At 35.0% G+C, this 22,483-nt stretch overlaps 1 non-coding gene across 1 annotated transcript; it reads right to left on the bottom strand.

Moving 5' to 3' along the window:
- Window positions 1-10,381: 10,381 nt before the first annotated feature.
- LOC113776545 lies at window positions 10,382-10,488 on the bottom strand. Its single transcript, XR_003469032.1, has one exon. It is a non-coding gene; the product is annotated as a small nucleolar RNA R71 (small nucleolar RNA).
- Between the last annotated feature and the right edge of the window lie 11,995 nt (window positions 10,489-22,483).

Genomic DNA, 22,483 nt, shown 5'->3' with positions numbered 1-22,483 from the left:
AAACCGGATTGGACAGGCCGGTTCGATCGATTGAACCGCAAACCAGCCATGGCACCGGTTCGGTTCTGTGTCATAGTTGACTTTGTCAGAAAATATTTGAAAACCGGATCGGACAGGCCGGTTCGATCGGTTGAACCGCAAACCAGCCATGGCACCGGTTCGGTTCTGTGTCATAGTTGACTTTGTCAGAAAATCGGTCAAAATCCCGTCGAACCTTGAAAACCACCGAATCAGTGGTTTCCGGTTTTCAACTTACCCCCACCCCCCTTTTTTTTAAAGTTTTGCAAAATGCATCTATTAAGATTCGAACTCAAGACCTTTGTAATAGAAGACCAATGTATTAACCATTGCACCATCACATCTTATTAGTTTTTTTTTATAACTTATTTATATAAAACAAACACTCATATTTTTTTTCCATTTTTCTTACAAAATCTCATTCTCTCATAGCTCTTTCTTTTTAATCTTCAACTCTCTTTCTCTCTCTCTCTCTCTCTATCCTCTTTTCTTTTGTCACTCCCTTTTTAATCAAACCTCTTTATTTTTAATTTATTGATGTTTTCTTCCATCTTTTAATTTTGTTTTTTCCATTAAATTGAAAAAAGTTAAAAAAGAATTATTTTTCTTTAACCCAAATTATTTAATGCCACAACCACTCACTTTTATCTCATTTTTTGTTTCTTATCAAGTTTACATTTCTATTTTCGATTCTCTTGACTTCCTTCGAACTCCAAACTTCCTTTTTTAAATTGCAATCTCTAAATCCCAAAACGTAAATTAAAATTTAAGTTCACAATGTCTAAATTCTCATAGACTTGAATTTTGTATAATTTCAAAATATTGTGATATTTTTGGATTGGATTTAGATATAATTGAAATTGAGATGAAATTTATTTGTTTTAACTTATAATTTAAAAAATTTATTTTTAAAAATCCAAGTTATTAAAAAATAGTAAACTTGTCATCATATAAAGTATTAAATTAGTCCATTACATGTCTTATTTTGTGCATATATATATTTATATAAATTATTTTTTAAAAAATTCATTGAATCGGGGTTGAACCGGTCCGACCGGTTGAACCTCGACCCTTTCACTTCACCGGTTCAATTAACGGTCTGGTTTTTAAAACATTGGTCATGATAGAAGACACCAATTTCACTAAAGTGTATGGTGGGAAGAGACTGAAGGCAAGGCATAACCCTTTTTAAAGTACTTATAAGGAGAGGAGGCAAAACCATCCTTGGAAAAATCAAATAGTTAGCCCTTTGGGACCACTAGGTTCCAAAAGCAATAGTCGAATTCTCAGTTTCCTCCCTTGCTTATTAAATATTGATGCTGCAATATATGCAAAAATTGGACCAGAGGTTGGATCAAACTAACCCTCTTGTCCAATCCTAACAAGCATCAATCCAGAATCTTAAAAGGCATATTGGTCAATTAGCAAACGTGGTAACTGAGAAAGGAATAGGGAGATTGCCCAACAATTTGAAAGTGAATCCTAAAGAAGCTACAATGGAAGTCACCTTGCACTACAAGAAAATTGTTCATCAGTGACAACACAAAGTCATCACAGAACATACAAATATCGTCACAAATACCTTTTATTGACGACTTTTTGATCGTCACAAAGTCGTCACTAAATCCCCGTCGGTAAAAGTAAACAGTGACGACCTAAAATTTCGTCACTAAATAGTTCTCATTAGTGACGACTTTAAGTAGAGCATTTTTGACAAAAAATCAAGTCGTCAATAAAACACTTCCGGATTGTTGTCACTAATGACAACTATTTAGTGACGACCTGAAGTCGTCACTAAATAGTTGTCATTAGTGACAACAATCCGGAAGTGTTTTATTGACGACTTGACCTTTTGTCAAAAATGCTCTACTTAAAGTCGTCACTAAAAAGCACCGAAAGCCATTGTATATAACTATTTTACTGATAACAATTGTCGTCACAAATGTAGCTTAGATTTAGTGACAGTCTCTGTTGTGACAAGGAGTTTTTATTTTCTATTTTGTGACAACTTTTTTTTGTCATTAGATAATTTCTCAATAGCTTAATAGTCATAATTTGGCCTGTAATCATTGCTAAATCATTGATTTTAAACAAACCATACAAATAAACATGAACGATTGATAACCAAAAGTATTTGCATTAGATTACATGGTAATAATATAGCATTCTCAAATGCCAAATTCAAGTGTACATTACCCAACTAATGCCTACAAAAATAACATTTGTCCAAAATATCACTTATACATAAGGTACAAGTACAAAAGCAATCACAGTTTAAGAAATTGAAAAACATCTAAATGAACCACTCCATGAGCAAAAGGCAATTTTGTCTTCAACGTTCTTCAACCATAACCATAGATATCTTCCAAAAGCTAGTATGAATAGCATTTATCTGTCATAAAAGAGTAAAAGAAGTAGGTAAGGGGAGGAGTACAATAATAAAGAACAAGTGATGAGACTTAGATTATTAAGACAAAAATTACAATTCATTAAGAACCTCATATAATTTGGGCCCACATATTACAACACCAACAAGAAATTAGAAATCACAGTCCAATCTATACAAATACAACACTGCATAAGCTCAACTAAAGAGCTCTCTACAACACTGCATAAGTCCTCTTGTCCGATGCAACCTTTAGGCTAAATGTAACTTGATCGAAACTTTCTTCAGTACAATGCCTTTAAATTTGTGGAGCACAATGGCTTCTAATTACGAGCGGCAGACATGAGATCGCATAGGAATTTGAACACAAATTACTACTGGTGTGTTTTTGTAAAAAAAAAAAAAAAATCTTTCTAATGCCTTCTCCGAGAGGAAACAAATGGTCAGTACCAAATTGAATCAAGACAACTCCATGATGTGGAATCCTCCAATAATGATCGGTTGGTGCTGGACAAAACAGAGTGCCAGCAACTCCATGATGTGGATTAGAGAAAGGGCGCAGGAAAATAGAAAGCTAGCCAGCCCAAAAAATGATAGGAGTATTCAATAATTCAACCACCTCTCGATCTAAGCTACGGCTGGTACTCGTTTTAAATAGGTCACATTTTGCATATCAGGTACGCAAAAGCAAGCTTTTGGGCCACTGACTGCACCACCCCAGGTAGAGTAGAGGAGGGGACCAAAGGGGTTTGAAAACTGCACTAAATAATAGCCAACGTACCACCATTTTCGCAAAACTGCCTATCCCAGTAGCAAACAGATTCGGACCTCAAATTAACAGCCTCAGCATTTGGTATCCGTCATCCCATCCCATGGAGGCAAAGAGGCAGTGGAATCCACTTGACTGGCTCCACTCTTTCCAACGTCTCTCTCAATCCTCCCCAGTCCCAAAGTGAGGTTCCATCAAATTTATGAAGTTAGCTAAATGTTTTAGTCCACGAGTATTATAATATTGCGCTGCCCAAACAGGTCACGAATTGGCAGCTGGTTGACAGTTCTATTAAAGAATTTTCAATTGACTAGGAATCCGATCCCAAGTGTTCCCTCTATATTTGACTTTCTCTTGACTAAAAGAGATTTCTCATCTCCTTCATCACAGAAAAAAAATTAATTTGGAGTTCCAAACAGACGAGTCAGTGGACGGAGTACGGAAGAAAAGGAAGAGGTGTGCTATAGCCCCACTAAAAAAGTGCGACTTAGTCTTTTGTTTCCAACAGCAACAGCAACAGCAAAAACAATAAGCTCAACTAAGAGCTCTCTAAAAACAGTCCACAATGACCACAAGTTACCAAAAACTACACATCAGCCATAACCATAACCATAAACTATACAATCATAACAAAAGTGCTGTACATAATCAATATAACTATGCTACTTATTAAGCCATCAAAAGTGCAGATTTCAGATATAGGGTGTTAATTTAACCCTTCGGTTAAATATGCAAATAGTATTTCATCATTTCTTATTGTGCTTGCCTGCATTAACATCGACTAACCAGAATTAAGTCCTGCAGACTGTACTCCAGATGCAGCTGAATTTGCTACAGCATCATAATGGGAAGTATCGCCTGTAATCTACTGGCCCAGAAAAGAAAGTAACAGAAAAAAAAAACTCATTAACATTGATTCATGCACTGACAACTGGCAGGAAATAAGGAACTAGTAGCTGGTAATGAAGTCGAATGGTACCATAATTCAGCAATGAAAATGAATGAACAACTCAACCCATGAAACCTCATACAGATAACTGAGGATCTAAACGACCAACAAGATGTTTTAGCAGTCATTACATGTTTGTACACTTAAGAAACATAAGTATCATAGAATCACTATTTTAAAGCAGAATAACTATCATAAAGTTACAAAAGTTGAAGGAACAATTTGTTCGCCAAATTGAACATTATCATCCACCTGCTCTCATAACCAGATTCAGGTTTTCAATTCTTCAAATGAGTAAGAAGAAACATAACCACCATTTCTCTCCTTTTAGAAACTATAAGCAACCTGTTATAGTCTAGCTTTGTCAAATGTTACTATTTGACTAGCCATCATCCATCAGCCAACAGCCAAAAAATATAAGTACAAGGGAAGAAATTAGGTCCACACATTATGTGCGCATGAGAGAAGTATATTCACTACTATATAATCTGGAAGTATATTCACTACTATATAATCTAGAAGTATATTATCAACTCAAAAATAAATTATAATGGCCATGACTGTTGTGAATTTTCATTGGAAGAGCCTTAGTATGTGATTTTGTTAATGGCAGTAATGACTGAACTCTTCCCTATTATATTTGGTGCCTTAGAAAATCTATCCCACCCATTGTACCCTTTCTCTTTTCTTCTGCGAGGCAGCCAATACAATCAAGAAAGGGAAGTAAACTTAAGGTAATCCTGAAGCTCGCAAGAACTGTCAAAATGCAGATTAAGGGAAAACTTAGAAATCTCATCTAGCAGCAATAAGAAACCAGTCCCAAGCAGATATGCTTGAAACAAAAAACCTGAAATTAAGTAGCATTTCTGCAAAAACTCTCTGTGCCCTTCTATAATGGAAGTTACATTATTTTTGCCATTAGTTCACATCAATTTACTACTAACAAATGTTAAAGACTATATTATATCAACTATTCCACAGAGAGTTTCATTTTTAAGCATTGCAATAAGATTCCTGATACTAACTGCAGTGGCTTACATAGCTTGAAACACCTGAATCAGACAGCTCCTTCGGCCTAGGGACTCAAACAATGGCTCAGGTCTTAAGGCAAAAGCATCTTAGGAGCAACAGAAAATTATTGTGTCTTAGGTATTCAGCAACACTCATCATAACAATGTTTTATCAAAGTTAAATTTATGCTCGTGCAATGTAAGGTGCATATTTGGCCTCATTCTGGTTGTCCACTGGTTATTTAACTTCCACGAACATGTCCAGTAAAATGCTCCAAAAACAATTCTAACTTTTAGTATTTGATCAAAAATTTTCCAAGAAACAATTCATGGCTAAACCAATACTTGTCTAAGAAGGTTTGCGGTTAACCAAGCATCAAAGCATGGAAAACTTTCATTAGAGATGACTAACTTAGGTAGATGTCTGTCCTCAGATTCATCTGGACCTGAGGCGTAAAGGCAGTTATGTAGCTAATAGGGTTTTAAAAAGGCAAGGGCTGGCCCTTACTTTGAAATGGAACTGGATATTCTGAGGTAACGGAGTTGCCAAAGAACTAGTTCTGGCAGTGAGTTAGAAAGTGATTTCCAAAGAGTTATAGTTCTGGCAGTGAGTTAGAAAGTGATTTCCAAAGAGTTAAATGGAGAACAATTCAAAAAAGGGCAGAGCCATATAAAAGAGGTTTGACACAAAGATGCAGGGATGAACCTGATTCATAAGACTAGAAATTACTAATAAGACAAAATGATAAAACATCTGATAGCCATCTTTAGGGGAATTAAAAAATAGTAGAACACCTGAAAGCCATCTTTAGGGGTTTTGGGCATGGCATTTTATCTCAGTTGAGGTAAGGTTAAAGCACCGAGTAGGGCATTAAACCAGAATTTTCTTTTTAAAAAAACAATACCAGAATTTATTGCAATGCAACTGAAAATATTAGACAAAATAGACCCACTGAGACTAGAGTCTTGGTTGCTGCTAATTCACAAGAACTGGGCAGTGGACATAAATGATTCCTTCGTCCATTCCCTCAATTTCTGTCCCCTTTCATGGCAACCTTATCGGATAAGGGGATATATACCCAAGAAAACGAAAAAGATTTTGGTCACGGTTACACCTAACTCTCAACCAAGACATGTATTACGTAATTAGCAATAGGGCCACAAAAATTTAATATATCAGTATTTCCAATGACAGCAAACCAAAACCATGGAAGCTCAAAACTTCGCTTACTGGGTAAGCCTACAAAAATTAATTGCGCTGTCAATGAAATAACCTTGAACTACTCACCTAATTGGCCAGTTATTTAAACAAAACTCGATCCCTTCTCTCGGAATGCCCAACATAGGCTTCCATTCCAATTTTCAACAATTCTGTCTCCTTCCTCTTTAATGCATTCCAGAAAATAAGGAGCACTGGCTCCTCGGACCATCCTAAACTACCCTAACCTGTGGTCAGATAACCCGAAATATTGAAGCTAAAACAAGTAGCTACACAGCTTAATCCAGGCGACTCAGTAGCGATAACAAAAAGGATCTTACATATTAGGGATTTGGAAAAATTGGGGAAAATGTATAGGAGAGAGAAAACGAACCTTTCCACCTGAAAACCTTGTACTTTAATGCTGGACAGCCATGGTGATGCTAGTGAGAAGCCAGAGAAGTGTGGGTGAAAGTATCAGGCCGTGCGGAAGCTCTGTTTTGTGCTCAGTGCGGAAGCTCTGTTTTGGTGCTTAGTGCAGAAGCTTTTGTTTACTTCAGCTCGGTGAAGGTTTGTCTCAAGTGTTCCGTTGCTTTGGATATTGCTTTGGTCTTGCTTTGGATATTGTTTTTGTTGCGCGGCACTTTCACTAATGATTTGATCAAAATTTTGACTTCACTCATTTTCCCTCCATTTGATACCAAAAATCATGTTTTTTTCTAGATTTGTAATATGGTTTGAACCATAGATTTTAATGCTATAGTATTATTCTTTATTTTTTAGCAAAAAATAAAAATTTTCATCAACATAGGTGGCAAAAATTGTTAATTTCATATAATTGAAAATGTACTTTTATAATTTGCTAATATTTTATACTAATTTCTTATAATTGCAGCACTAAAGAACATCTTGTAATTGAAAATAATTAAACTCAAATTATATGGTTATAACATAGTTTCAATAAAAATAATCATTTTCCCAACATTTGAGACCAATCATCATGTTTTTTTTATTTTTAATTTGGTTTGAAGCATAGATTTTATTGCTATAGTATTATTCTTTATTTTTTAGTACAAAAACACAAATTTTCATCAATATAGGTGGCAAAATTTGTTAATTACATATAAGTGAAAATATACTTTTATAATTTGCAAATATTTTAGCCCTGCAATTTTTTATAATTCCAGCACTAAAGTACATCATTAATTGAAAATAACGAAAGTCAAATTCTATGGTTATAATAGACTTTCATTAAAAATAATCAAATGCTATTAATAAGACATTATTGTTAAGTCAAAATCAAAGAAAATTTAGTGATGACATAATGTTATCACTAATTTATTCAAGATTATAATGACAAGAAAAGTCGTCACTAATTAAATTGCTAGTTTTTAATATTTCTTTTTTTTTAATTAAATTGCTGTACCCTATAATTTCTTTTTTTTTTTGCTTTCACATATGATAAGAGTTTATTTTACGTATTTTTAAGTGCATTTTATTAGTTAATTTTGAGTTGATTATTTAGTTTTATAAATAAAATAAAGAGGTTTTTGGTAAAATTATATATTTTTGGTAAAAGTGGATAATATTGCATTTTTAGTGATTTTAATGGTAAAACCTTCATTTTTATGCAGGAATGATGACTCAATCACCAAAGGATGGCAAATGAGGTGAAAAATAGAGATTTGGTGATGAAATTAAGTGGTGAAAAGAAAAATGAAGTGAAAAACGTTCAAATGAAGAATTGCACTTCAAGTCAGTTTTGACACTCTTCAGTATTTTGACCATATCTGGAGCTACACTTATCGGATTGAGGTGATCTTTATACCATTTTAAAGCTAAGAAAGAGACCTACAATTCGTATGAAGACATCGAAATCCATTTCTGCCATCTTCATGGGCAAAACGTTGGAATACAGAAGCTGCATTCTGTGGTCGGAAGTTAAAACAGAGGTTTGAACAGGTGACAGTATTTCGATCATATCTCAGGATACAAAGCTCCGATTTGGATGATTCTTGAAGCATTGGAAAGCTAACTCAAAGGGCTACAACTTTTGTGTTTTGCACAAAAGCTAGTTCGGCCTGCATCATGGAGAAAATTGCAGTTGAAATAAGGCCAGAGTGAAAACGCGAGTAGACAAAACGCGAGTTATGCCGCGTTTTGTGTAGGCGCGTTTTATAGCCGAAATTCTGCAATTTGACTCAGTCAATTCTCTTGTGTTCATACCACTTTCCAGCTATAAGATGCAAGGGAATTCGGTGCACATGCTTCTGCAATAAAAGAGAAGACCAAATGAGTGTGGACAAAAGGAAACATCATATCTTTGACTTCTTTTTACAAAATCTGAGTGGAGGAAATTATGAAGTGAGAGGAATGGAATTTCTACCACCTTTTATGCAGAAATATGGGGAGAGGTCTGGGAACCATTCGTAGCTTAGCTTCTTACAGAAAATCATATTCTCTCTACCTAGGACTTGCAAGGGGCAATTGGGATTTCATCTTGTAATCATCTAAGTTCAAGACAAAGGAGATTTTTGGAAGGCTTCACCATATATTGGCTAAGACTTTCTTTACTCTGTTTGTATTTGTAATTCATGATGATTTACATTAATGAAGTTATGAGTGTTTTATCATTCATGAGTAGCTAATTTTCTTTATCTAGGGAGTAGATGAAACTTATGGCCAAATGATATGAAGTGATTGTTATTCATTCTTGTTATGTCTTGTATTAACTTATCTACTTGTGTATGTTGGATTACTTGTTGTTGCTTGATCACCAATAGCAGGTTTATAGTTATTTTTATTCATGGAGAAATGGTAAAAATAATGGAATGACACAAGTAGAACTTGAGTTGTATATTCATGAGAATAGAAATACGTTCAAGTGGATGAAATCTGCATTTCATGTGTGAATAAGAACAGATTTAGTATTTACCAAGAGATTAGGAAAAACTAATCTGTTTTAACCCATTATTATCATGAGAATGTGATTTTGGTATTTCTGGAAATGAATCCTTGGTTAAACAAGAGCAGTAACAAGTGTTGAATTAATTCATTTTAGATCTTTTGTGTCATAAGTGGAATCTACATCCCTAGATCTTAATATTTAGTGAATTCTACTCCTATTGTGAAATTGCATTTATCTAGTTAAGAACTCTTGTAGTTGAATTAAAATCTGAAGTTTCTGCTCAAATTAATTGTGAGTCTAAATAATAGAGTAAATTAGTATCTAATAATTGTTTTAAATTGCTCCTCGTGGGATCGACCCGATACACATCTCGTACTACAATTGCGACCTGTATACTTGCAGTCCAACGGGTGTAAATTCGGAATTAAACTTGCACTTAAAGTAAAAACCCGTCAAGTTTTTGGCGCCGTTGCCGGGGAGCGGCAATATTAGAGCCTAATCATCTTTATTAATTTAGACAGTATTATTTTTTTTTATATTTAATCTTATTTTGTAATCAGTTTTTGACAATTGAAGTTGCATAATATCTCTTATTTCTGTTTGTAGTGTATGCACCGGGCGTCTCGGGAAGTTACACCTTTCGATCCAGAAATTGAGAGGACACTACGTAGACAAAGGAGGCACACACAACAGCAAGAGGAACAAGAGATTTGGCAACCGATAGAGGACATTTTGATAGAACTACCATTTGAAGAAGAAATGGCGGAAAATGACCAAAATAGGCGAGTTCTACGAGATTATACTCTACCGGGAACACAAGGATCTCAAACAAGCATAGTAAGGCCTACGGTAAATGCTAACAATTTTGAGATTAAACCATCACTTATCCAAATGGTTCAACAATCTCAATTTGGAGGTAATGCAGTAGAAGATCCTAATACACACTTAGCTACATTCTTGGAAATTTGTGATACAATTAAAATGAATGAGTTAGTGATGATGCATAAGGCTAAGATTGTTCCATTTTCATTGAGAGATAAGGCCAAACTTTGGCTACACTCTCATGCTCCTAATACTTTCACTGGATGGGATGAACTATCAAGAGCATTCTTAAATAAGTATTTTCCACCAGGTAAGACTGCTAAGTTTAGAAATGGATATCACTAGTTTAGCCAATTGGAAGGTGAATCATTATATGAGGCATGGGAAAGGTTTAGAGATTTGCTTCGGAAATGTCCACATCATGGACTGCCGGAATGGTTTCATACAAACCTTCTATAATGGTTTAGTTTTTTCTACTAAAACTATGATCGATGCAGCCGCAGGTGGAGCTTTAATGGGTAAATCACCCCAAGAAGCTCAGAATTTGATAGAAGAAATGGCCGCAAATAACTACCAATGGGCCAATGAGAGAGGTAATACAAGACGTCACGCAGGTATGATCGAAATGGACACTCTCAATATGTTGAGTGCTCAAATGAATAATGTGATGAAATTGCTAAGTAGACAAGGTGGAGTTGGTCCAAGTTCATCTAATGCACATGTAGCATGTTGTTCTATATGTGGAGGTGAACATGATAGTAATGAGTGTGTTGATTCTGAACAGGTACAATTCGTCAATAATTACAATCGTAATGCTCAAAATAACCCCTACTCGAATACTTACAATCCGGGGTGGAGAAATCATCCAAACTTTGGATGGAAAGATCAAGGCAATCAACAAAGGCCAACCAATCCGTCGGGATTTCAACCAAGGCAACCACAGGCTGAAACTAAACCAAGTTGGGAGATCGCGGTGGAAAAACTTGCTAAGGTGACTTCGGATAGATTCGAGCGAGTTGAGGGGCGGTTGGACCAATTAGCTGGGATGTACAGAAACTTGGAGGTTCAAATTGGTCAAATTGCCAATGTGATCAACAATAGAAACCCTGGTGAATTACAAAAGTAAAACCGAAGTGAATCCGAGAGAGCATGTCAATGCAATCATTCTTAGAAGCGGTAAAACGGTTGAGGGATTCGATTTTGAAAATTCAGGTGGTGAAAAAGACAAGAAGCAAGCAATTGAAGGGGAGCAAGAAAGTCAAAATGATCATGTTATCATTGTATTGATGCACTTCATCCCAAATTAAATTCTAATGTGATACCTTTTCCTCACAGGTTGAAGAAGATGGACAGGATCGGGAGTTTGAAAAGTTCTTCAAAATGTTTAAACAATTGCACATTAACATTCCTTTCATTGATGCTATAACACAGATTCCCTCTTATGCACGTTTCTTGAAAGACATCATGTCAAAGAAGAGGAAAATTGTAGATAATGAGATGATAGCATTAACGGAAGAGTGTAGTGCATTGATTAAGAATAAACTCCCTCCTAAATTGAAAGATCCGGGAAGTTTTTCTATTCCTTGCACTATTGGTCAATTGCATTTTTCTAATGCTTTATGTGATTTAGGTGCAAGTGTGTCACTTATGCCGTTATCGGTTGCCCGGAGATTGGGACTTCAAGAGCTAAAAGCTACCAATATTACATTGCAATTGGCGGATCGGTCAATCACACGTCCCACGGGTATTTTGGAAAATGTGCTCATAAAGGTAAGACAATCTATAATACCTGTGGATTTTGTTGTCTTAGATATTGAAGAAGATGTGAGAATGCCAATTATTCTAGGACGACCGTTTTTAGCCACTGCACGAACTATGATTGATGTAGAAAAAGGTAAGCTTATATTACGGGTTAATGGTGAGGAATTGGAATTCAATTTGGAAAATAAAGAAGGGAATATAGAGCCTACTGCTCTTGTTTCTAATATGCCATATGATGAAAAGGTTAACCAAGAAAGGACCGAAGAAGTTAAATTTATAAATGTCCTTGGTACTAACTTTCATGGTGTAGGAACAAAGGAGGAGAAGATAAGGATGGAAGTTGGCTTAATAAATTCTCCATTCCATGAAGAAAATGGTGAAAAGTTGAGCCAATTCAGAAAAGACAAGCAAAATCCACTCCAAGGTGAAGTTGAGCCTCTCTATGACAAGTCTAATATTCCTCCTTGGCATTTGAGGAAATTGGACTATGAAGATCAATGCATGGTTCACCACATGGTGGATTGGTTCGGGAGTTTCGACCCATGGGGAGAAAATCTCTCTCTAATGCTCTAAAGTGATTCAACTTTTTCAGTCGAGCCAACGACTATAAACAAAAGCGCTAATTGGGAGGCAACCCAATATTTAGGTTATATTTGTTAACTTGGTGTGATTTTGTGGTTTGAATCAATGTTTTAGCTAAATTGTTGTTTTTGTAATGTAGGGTTGGCAATTGAAGGCAAGGATGACCAATTGAGTACAAAAAAGGCGAACTTTGATCAAACAACTCAACCCCTCGATTTGCGTTAAAGGTGTTTTTGATTCATTATAAAGGGGTAAAATGCATGTTTTTAATGTTTTACATTTGTTCCAGCCATTACAATTGGCAAACAAATGATCTATGATGCATTTTGAGTCATTGGGGTACCTTTTGTAATTTTTCAAAAGTTGAAATTCTGCTAAAAATCGAAGCAGAAAACGCGTTTTCCAAGAAAACGCGACTCAAAGTCGCGTTTCTCAGAATCGCGTTTTCAATTCTGCGCCTGCAGAAAAGAAAACGCGCCTTCAAAACGCGACCTAAGTCGCGTTTTAATGGAAGTCGCGTTTTCAAGCCTGGATCAAGACTCAAAAACGCGACTTCAGAAACGCGACTCAAAGTCGCGTTTTCCAACACAGTCGCGTTTTCATTCCTGCAAGATTTGTGCAGGAAACGCGACTTCAAAAACGCGAGTTGAAGGCGCGTTTTTAGTCGCGTTTTCTGTGTCTGAATATAGCCTTCAGAAACGCGATTTCAGCCTTTCTTCTTCACTTCTCCAATTTTTCCAGCCGCGTTTTTCCCTCTTCCTTCTACCCAACTCACAAATTTTCATTTATACTCCATAATCTTGCTAAAAATCATCACCCCAACACCTTTTGAGCTTCATATACCCTTTTTAACCGATTAAAATCCAAGAAAAACACCTCAAATCAGGTTTTTGAGGGATTGAAAGTTAGGGTTCTTAAACTCTAATTTCTTCAATTGGAGGTCAATTGGAGGTTGTTTCATAGGGCTTTTTGCATTTTTAGCATCACCAAACATCCTTCTACGTGATTGAGGTAAGTTTGTTCATCAAATCTTTTGATTTTAGAAGTTCATATTTTTTATCCTGAGCTATCTGACATCTTTTAATTTCGAAAATTTGATGAGGTTCATGGCTATTTGTGATTTTATTCATGATTATTATGATTGTTTAAGCATGTTTAAATGTTTAAATGTAGCAATTTATTGGTTTTCAAGTACTTTAAAATTCACAATTGCTATATTTAGATGAAAATTGGAAAAAGGAACTAGGATGTTTTTGAGCCATTGGTGATGTTAAATTATGGTTAAAAATGGTAATTTGATGATGTTTAAACATGTGCATTGTGTATAGTGAGTAATTTGGTTGATTTGGTGAGTTAATTGGCTTAATTTTTGCCTAAGCATGATTATAACTAAAAGCATATTATTATTGAAATTCTCAATAGTTATAATCATAATTGTTGCTAATTTCACTGATTGGGTTATAATTATTGCATATCTTGTTTCAATTGGTGATTTTGAGTAATTTTTGGGCATAAATTTTGGTTCTGCTTATTTGGTCTTATATATTAGTTATTGGACGTGTTATCACTTGAAGGAATAAATGGGAGATTATTTGGATATTCATGGCTAAATTTTTAATTGTGTCCAATTACATGTGGTTAATTGCAATATTTTCTAATAGGTACTATGCCAAGGGGAAGACGTGTGATAACCTCGTCCTCTAGCAGTGAGGAGAGGGAGGAAAATGAACAAATGGAAGTATCTGAAGAGGAGAGTTCACCTTCTCCTCCGCCAGCCAGTCGTCAACCTGGTGAGGGCACTTCCCGTGGAGCGGGAAAATCGGTATTTGACAGTGCTAGGTTCAACACTCGCAGGAATCAGGAGTGGCATGAGGCGCGTGCTAATTTGGAGTTTTTGTTTGAGATGCACGTCAGTCCACCAGTTGAGATGATGTACAACATCTCAGAAGCTTTTGCTCAGCTAGGATGGGCTCCGATTCTCACCCTTCCAAACCATTACTACCCAGACTTGGTGCGCGAGTTTTACGCCAACATTGAAAGTAAGGCGCGCCATAGTGGAGAAATAGTTGAGTCCTGGGTGCGTGGAAGACGAATCACCTTGTCACGGCAAGATTTGGCTGCTATTTTGGGGTGTATGGATGACGGACGTCCAGTAGATTTGAAGAAGGAGTTTGTTCCCCCGAATAGGAGGTGGGATCCCTCATTGGCCATGGCTAGGTTTGGTCTCGAGTACCAACCTTTTCGCTCTACCAGAAAGGAGACCATATTGGCGAATGTATTCGAACCTCGTCATCGTCTTATCATTTACATGATGGCTCACAATGTCATCCCAAAGAAGACGGGGCACACGGAGGTCCGCAAGAGCGATATCTACTTCTTGGATTACATGTTCCATAACCGGACATCTCCATATGCTCGGATTTCATTGCCTAACATCATCATCAGCCACATTAGGTCTACGGCGAGGCGTAAGACAACTTCCTTCAAACTATCATTTCCTCGTCTACTGACTTTAATCTTTCCCCGTTTTGAGGTTCCCTTGGAAGGCATGCGGCGGGAGTATGTGCCACCACGTGCTGAGATGACTATCACTACTCTTCGCCGCCTTGGTATTGGCACGGGAGACATTCCACGCCCTGTTCAGGAGCGGAGACAAAAGGCTAGACATGGTCGGGATGAAGCTGGACCTTCTACTGCAGCACCACCTCCTCCTCCACCACAAACTAATTGGCAGCGACTTTTTGATCATATGGAGGACTTTGCATTCCAGTTCGCTGACGTTAGGAATCGTCTAAGCCGAATTGAAGATCATTTGGGCATTCATCCACCGCCCAATCGTGATGCACAGGATGACGATGATGCTGAGGGGGATAACTGACTTGGCACACTGCAGAAGCTATCTTTAGTTGATGAACTTGCTTGCCTAATTATCTTAACTTGTGGAACTTAAGATGTTTAACTTCATTTTATTTTCTATGTGGTAGGTACTTGTATTTTGACAGTGGTTCGTGATTAGTGGCTGATAAGGATCTCAGCCATTGACTTGGGGAGTACTTCTTTCTTTTCTTTTCTTCTTTTGTTTCATTTCTTCCCTACACATTGAGGACAATGTGTAATTTAAGTGTGGGGGGAGAAATATGTGTGATACTTGTGGTTTTAGTTGTGTTTGATATAATTCTTGTGCTTAAATGGTGTTTCTTGTGGTTGCTGGCAGGGAGATTTAGTCCACTTTTAAGGGGAGACTCTGTCAAAATTTTTCCAAAACCTTATACACATATATGTTATTAACTATAATAAATAAATAAAATGTTGTCACTTATCCTTTTAAAATAAATATATGCGGTTTTGATACTTCTTTTCTCATGAAATTTGGAAATGATTTTTATGTGATTATAATTTTTACATCTATAGGAAAGTATATCTAGTAAAATGGAGAAAATTATGCCTACATTTTGTATATTTGATGAAAATTCTTCTTTTTATCTAATTTTATAAGATAAGAAATTAATATGGTTAATAAGTGTCATACTCTTCTCATGATTACTCTTAGAGGGAATTTTATTATATATATATATATTGAAAAAAAAAAAGGGTTGTTCGACTCCAATGATTCTCATACCGAGTAACCGGGGGTTGGCATCTACAAATGTCGACATTCGCGTAAAAAGGTACTTGAATTAAGAGTATGCAAAGCAACTTGAGTATGTGAAATGTTGAGTAACCGGGGATCTGCATCTAAAAATGTTGATCTTCGCGTCAAAAGGCATTTTTCACAACTTAAGTAATATTTAACCCTTAAAATATAAAATAAATAAATAAATAAAAAATTAATTAAATCCCTCTTTAAGAAAAATAAGAAGTTGATCATGAGATTAGTTAGCATTTTTATTGACTATAGGAGTTGCTTGCTTGCGAAATTGGATAAAAATAAGAAGTTGAGTTGAATTGGTAAAATTATGGTATACTTGGCTCTTCTTTGCTTGGTATTATGAGTACTTGAACTTAATGGAAAGATCACATAAGAGTTATTTACCTTGATTCAAGGAAATGGAGTTGAAATACTACATATGTTTATTTTCAATTTTTTTGGATCATTGATGGTTAGAATTTTATATTGCTTGAGGACAAGCAATGATTCAAGTGTGGGGGTATTTGATAAGAGTTTATTTTACGTATTTTTAAGTGCATTTTATTAGTTAATTTTGAGTTGATTATTTAGTTTTATAAATAAAATAAAGAGGTTTTTGGTAAAATTATATATTTTTGGTAAAAGTGGATAATATTGCATTTTTAGTGATTTTAATGGTAAAACCTTCATTTTTATGCAGGAATGATGACTCAATCACCAAAGGATGGCAAATGAGGTGAAAAATAGAGATTTGGTGATGAAATTAAGTGGTGAAAAGAAAAATGAAGTGAAAAACGTTCAAATGAAGAATTGCACTTCAAGTCAGTTTTGACACTCTTCAGTATTTTGACCATATCTGGAGCTACACTTATCGGATTGAGGTGATCTTTATACCATTTTAAAGCTAAGAAAGAGACCTACAATTCGTATGAAGACATCGAAATCCATTTCTGCCATCTTCATGGGCAAAACGTTGGAATACAGAAGCTGCATTCTGTGGTCGGAAGTTAAAACAGAGGTTTGAACAGGTGACAGTATTTCGATCATATCTCAGGATACAAAGCTCCGATTTGGATGATTCTTGAAGCATTGGAAAGCTAACTCAAAGGGCTACAACTTTTGTGTTTTGCACAAAAGCTAGTTCGGCCTGCATCATGGAGAAAATTGCAGTTGAAATAAGGCCAGAGTGAAAACGCGAGTAGACAAAACGCGAGTTATGCCGCGTTTTGTGTAGGCGCGTTTTATAGCCGAAATTCTGCAATTTGACTCAGTCAATTCTCTTGTGTTCATACCACTTTCCAGCTATAAGATGCAAGGGAATTCGGTGCACATGCTTCTGCAATAAAAGAGAAGACCAAATGAGTGTGGACAAAAGGAAACATCATATCTTTGACTTCTTTTTACAAAATCTGAGTGGAGGAAATTATGAAGTGAGAGGAATGGAATTTCTACCACCTTTTATGCAGAAATATGGGGAGAGGTCTGGGAACCATTCGTAGCTTAGCTTCTTACAGAAAATCATATTCTCTCTACCTAGGACTTGCAAGGGGCAATTGGGATTTCATCTTGTAATCATCTAAGTTCAAGACAAAGGAGATTTTTGGAAGGCTTCACCATATATTGGCTAAGACTTTCTTTACTCTGTTTGTATTTGTAATTCATGATGATTTACATTAATGAAGTTATGAGTGTTTTATCATTCATGAGTAGCTAATTTTCTTTATCTAGGGAGTAGATGAAACTTATGGCCAAATGATATGAAGTGATTGTTATTCATTCTTGTTATGTCTTGTATTAACTTATCTACTTGTGTATGTTGGATTACTTGTTGTTGCTTGATCACCAATAGCAGGTTTATAGTTATTTTTATTCATGGAGAAATGGTAAAAATAATGGAATGACACAAGTAGAACTTGAGTTGTATATTCATGAGAATAGAAATACGTTCAAGTGGATGAAATCTGCATTTCATGTGTGAATAAGAACAGATTTAGTATTTACCAAGAGATTAGGAAAAACTAATCTGTTTTAACCCATTATTATCATGAGAATGTGATTTTGGTATTTCTGGAAATGAATCCTTGGTTAAACAAGAGCAGTAACAAGTGTTGAATTAATTCATTTTAGATCTTTTGTGTCATAAGTGGAATCTACATCCCTAGATCTTAATATTTAGTGAATTCTACTCCTATTGTGAAATTGCATTTATCTAGTTAAGAACTCTTGTAGTTGAATTAAAATCTGAAGTTTCTGCTCAAATTAATTGTGAGTCTAAATAATAGAGTAAATTAGTATCTAATAATTGTTTTAAATTGCTCCTCGTGGGATCGACCCGATACACATCTCGTACTACAATTGCGACCTGTATACTTGCAGTCCAACGGGTGTAAATTCGGAATTAAACTTGCACTTAAAGTAAAAACCCGTCAACATATTTAATTAATGTTAAATACAAAACCTACCAGTTTCCCTTTCATAAAAATATTAGTGCAACACTTTTTGAATTTTACTTACAAACATTTATGTATTTAACATAAATTACATGATTCAGAGTGAAATACCTATAAAGAGCAAAATATTTGTTCATGTAAAGGAAACCCACAAAGAGTTGGTATTTTATGGGCCATTTCTTTTTTTAAAAAAATTTAATTTATGTTGAAGAGATAACCTGCCAGTTTTCGTTTTGTAAGAAATCAGTGTAACACTTTTTGAATTTTACTTACAAACATTTATAAATGGGATAATTTCAGAAACCTCCCCTGAGGTTTCTGACAATTTCACTGACCTCCCCTGAGGTTTCCACAATTACACTAACCTCCCTTGAGGTTTCTGATTTTGTAACAAAATCAGCCCATGACCACAAAAGTAAACATAAAAAAGTGTTTTCAGGAAAGAGAGGAAATTTTGTAATTAGGCTCTTTGGGCATTATAAATAAATATTTAAATTAATGGCAGTTTTATTACACCAATATTATTGTATTATCATTATTATGATTATTGTATTATTTCTTAGGCAAATATAACATTTAATTATTTAAATTTGATTTTATTTTTACAATTTATAAAATTTTTATCACTTATATAATATTTTTAAAACCCTAATACATCTAAATTTGATTTTATTTTTCAAATTTATAAGATTTTTATTTAAAAAAATGGGATACGGATAAGATATCCGGTTGGTTCGATTTGCATAGGTGCATATGAGAATATCCGAATACTCTTTAAACCCGCATGCGGGTTTAAGGAGATTATGGCAACTCTCTGACACACTAGTTACCCGTCCAACTTGTGTGTATTAAAATATATTTAAATATTATATTTCATATTTTTGTTATTTAGAGTTTAACAAAACATTAATATTGGGTAGATTTGAGGGATATGCATAATTTTGCATATTTGTAGGAATATTAGAAAATGGAAAATTTGGGTAAATTCCCAAAATTTGGAGGTAAGGTGTAATCCAAGAACTAAAACAGTCATTTATAAAACCTTAACAGTAATAAGGTGCAAACCAAAACTGCAATCCAAGAGTAATATCATTACAAATTTCATAACCATACATTAAATAAATAGAAATGCAATCCAATACTATCCAAAACACCATCTGCCTTATCATATTTTAGTCCTATAATAACACAAAATGTCTTGGGTATAATAGTAATTTTGCATTATATGATGTCAGCAATTGGGTCCCAAGTTCTGCCAGGGGAGGTCAGTGTAATTGTGGAAACCTCAGGGGAGGTCAGTGAAATTGTCAGAAACCTCAGGGGAGGTTTCTGAAATTATCCATTTATAAATTTATCATAAATTATATGTTTGAGAGTAAAATGCCCATAAAAAGTTGGTACTTTGAATAGATAATGCTCATTTGCCCATAAACTACACTCCCTGAAGGCTATCTTGTTAATTACTTTGTAGTACTTTGTTATTCTTTTGCTAATACTACTTGGCATGTAGTACAAAGGATAAATCTGACATAAATTTCTTATTCCATTGATAAAAAGACCTGCCTGCCTTATAACTATTGTAATGAAAGATATATCTTTAGAGTTTATAACAAATTATTACTTAAGTTTGAGAAAATTATAAAATATTTATGCATAGTTTATCAAGATACCATTCGCAATTTCCTAATAAAAAAATAGGGGCTAAATTGTAAAAGTTAGGGTGCCATAATAGAAATAATAAAATTGGTGTATTACATATGGGGGTTAAATTGCAAAAGTTAGAGTGCCAAAGTAGAATTAATGAAATTGGTAAATTACATATGGTGCTAAATTACAAAAGTTAGGGAGTAATAATAGAATTAAAAAAATCGGTGTACTATATATGGGGCTAAATTGTAAAACTTAAGGTATCATAATGGAATTAATGGAATTTTTTATAACATTTGGGGCTAAATCGCAAAAGTTAGGGTGGCACAGTAGAATTAATGAAAGTGACTTACAAATAAGTACTTTAAATAGTGACGATGAATTCTTGTCACTAAATCTGAATCAAGAGAGTGACAGTGACGATATTAGAAGTTGTCACTGAATAAATCATTTTAGTGACAACATTTTCCAAGGTCGTCACTGAAAACACTGTCTATTTGAGCAATTATGACAACTCTACTTGTCGTCAATAAACATTTAGTTGCTTTGATGGAATTGTGACAACTTTAGGTGTCGCGACTAAAGAATCCCCTTTTGTGACGAAATATTGTCATCACTAAAAAATGTTGTCACTAATAACTTTTTTAGTGATCAGTAACGACAACAAAAAGTCGTCCGTAAATAAGCCATTCAATAGTGATGATGTTCTTAATGTCGTCACTATTGTATGTTCTAAACACTCCCGCCTTCTTGCTAAATCTTGACGGGAATTTACTAGTGACGACTTTTCTAAGTCGTCACAAATGAGTTGCCTCCCATTAAAGGTTTGTGACGAGATAGAAAGTCGTCAATAAAGGATAGACTTTTGTGACAACTTTTTTTCGTCAAAAATAAAAGTTGTCACTGATGACCAATTGTTGTTGTCACTAACTACACTATAGTTTTATTGACAAAAATTGGTCGTCAATAAACATAAACAGTGACAACAACGAAAAGTTATCAAAGAAAGTGGTAGAATTACTGACAACTTTTATCAAGTCGTCACTATCGCAAAACTCGCGCCTTCTAAATCCCATGGCGCGAAGTAGTTTTGTGACGACAATTAAAAGTTGTCACTGAAAACTTAGTTGCTTTGAGTCAATTGTGACAACCTTCAAAGTCGTGACTAAACAACCTCATTTTGTGACGACTTTTTGTCGTCACAAAGAAATGTTGTCACTAATGACCTTTTTTCTTGTAGTGTTGCGCTTATGGATGGTGTAGGATAATCCTATTCATAAACCTAAGGAGAAACCTAGAAATAATGATGAGATAGAGGTTGTTAGTGAAATAGGAAGAACTGGAGATAAAGGTAATGTTTGTGTAAGGCGGTTCATAGAGATAGTCAATCTATTAAGATGCCTGAAGTTAACGTGTATGCGCCGCCCATCCCCTATCCTCAAAGGTTCAAGAAGATGAACGAGGGTCATTATCAAAAATTTCTAGAGATGCTTAAGAAGCTCCAAGTGAATATGCCTTTTTTGTAAGTTCTTGCCAATATACCCTCATATGCAAAGTTCTTGTAGAAGATAGTCTCTAATAAGAAGAAATTGGAGGACTTTGTAAGAGTTTTCGCTTACTGAGAAGTATAGTGTAGTGCTTCAAAATCATCTTTCAATCAAGATAAAAGATCCAAAGAGTTTTACCGTGCCTTACTATTTTGAAGATATTTTTGTTGATAAATATTTATGTGATCTTGGATTTAGTATTAATTTAATGCCCATGTCATTTTCCTGGAAGTTGAAGTTTGCCGTACTTGCACCTACAAAGGTGATTCTACAACTGGCAAACCATTCAAGCAATATCCTATTGGTATTGTATTGTAGAAGATTTGTAAGTAAAAGTTGGTAAATTTTATGTTCCTATCTTGTTTTAGACATGGAGGTGGACATTACTATGCCTATTATCCTTGGTAGAGGGTTTTTAGATATGAGAGAGGCCAATATAAATCTGTTAGAAGGGAAATTAACTTTAAGGATTGGTTAGGAAAATCAAGAATTTAAATTTTTTAAACTCTTAAAATATCCTTTTTATGATGAGTCTTGCTCCCGTATTGATGCTATTGATAATGTGCCTCATGAGAAATAAGTTATAGGGCAGGATTTGAAGCTGAGGCCCTGGCTAGATCATTGTTAGTATTCCTCATGGGCAACACAAAAATGCGATGTTGATGTTCAAAATTATGGGGGATTGCAGGCACACACGTTAGAGTACGTGAAAATGTCTAAACCGGTTATCGTCTATAACCATATTTGGCTTTGTTTGACTAAAGACGTTAAACTTAGTACTTATTAGGAGGCAACCTGATTTTGTTAT

The sequence above is a fragment of the Coffea eugenioides genome, chromosome 6, assembly GCF_003713205.1.
Source record: "Coffea eugenioides isolate CCC68of chromosome 6, Ceug_1.0, whole genome shotgun sequence".
In the NCBI taxonomy this organism is placed as follows: domain Eukaryota; kingdom Viridiplantae; phylum Streptophyta; class Magnoliopsida; order Gentianales; family Rubiaceae; genus Coffea; species Coffea eugenioides.
Note: the sequence above shows the minus strand (reverse complement) of the source record. Positions and strands in the feature narration are given on the sequence as shown.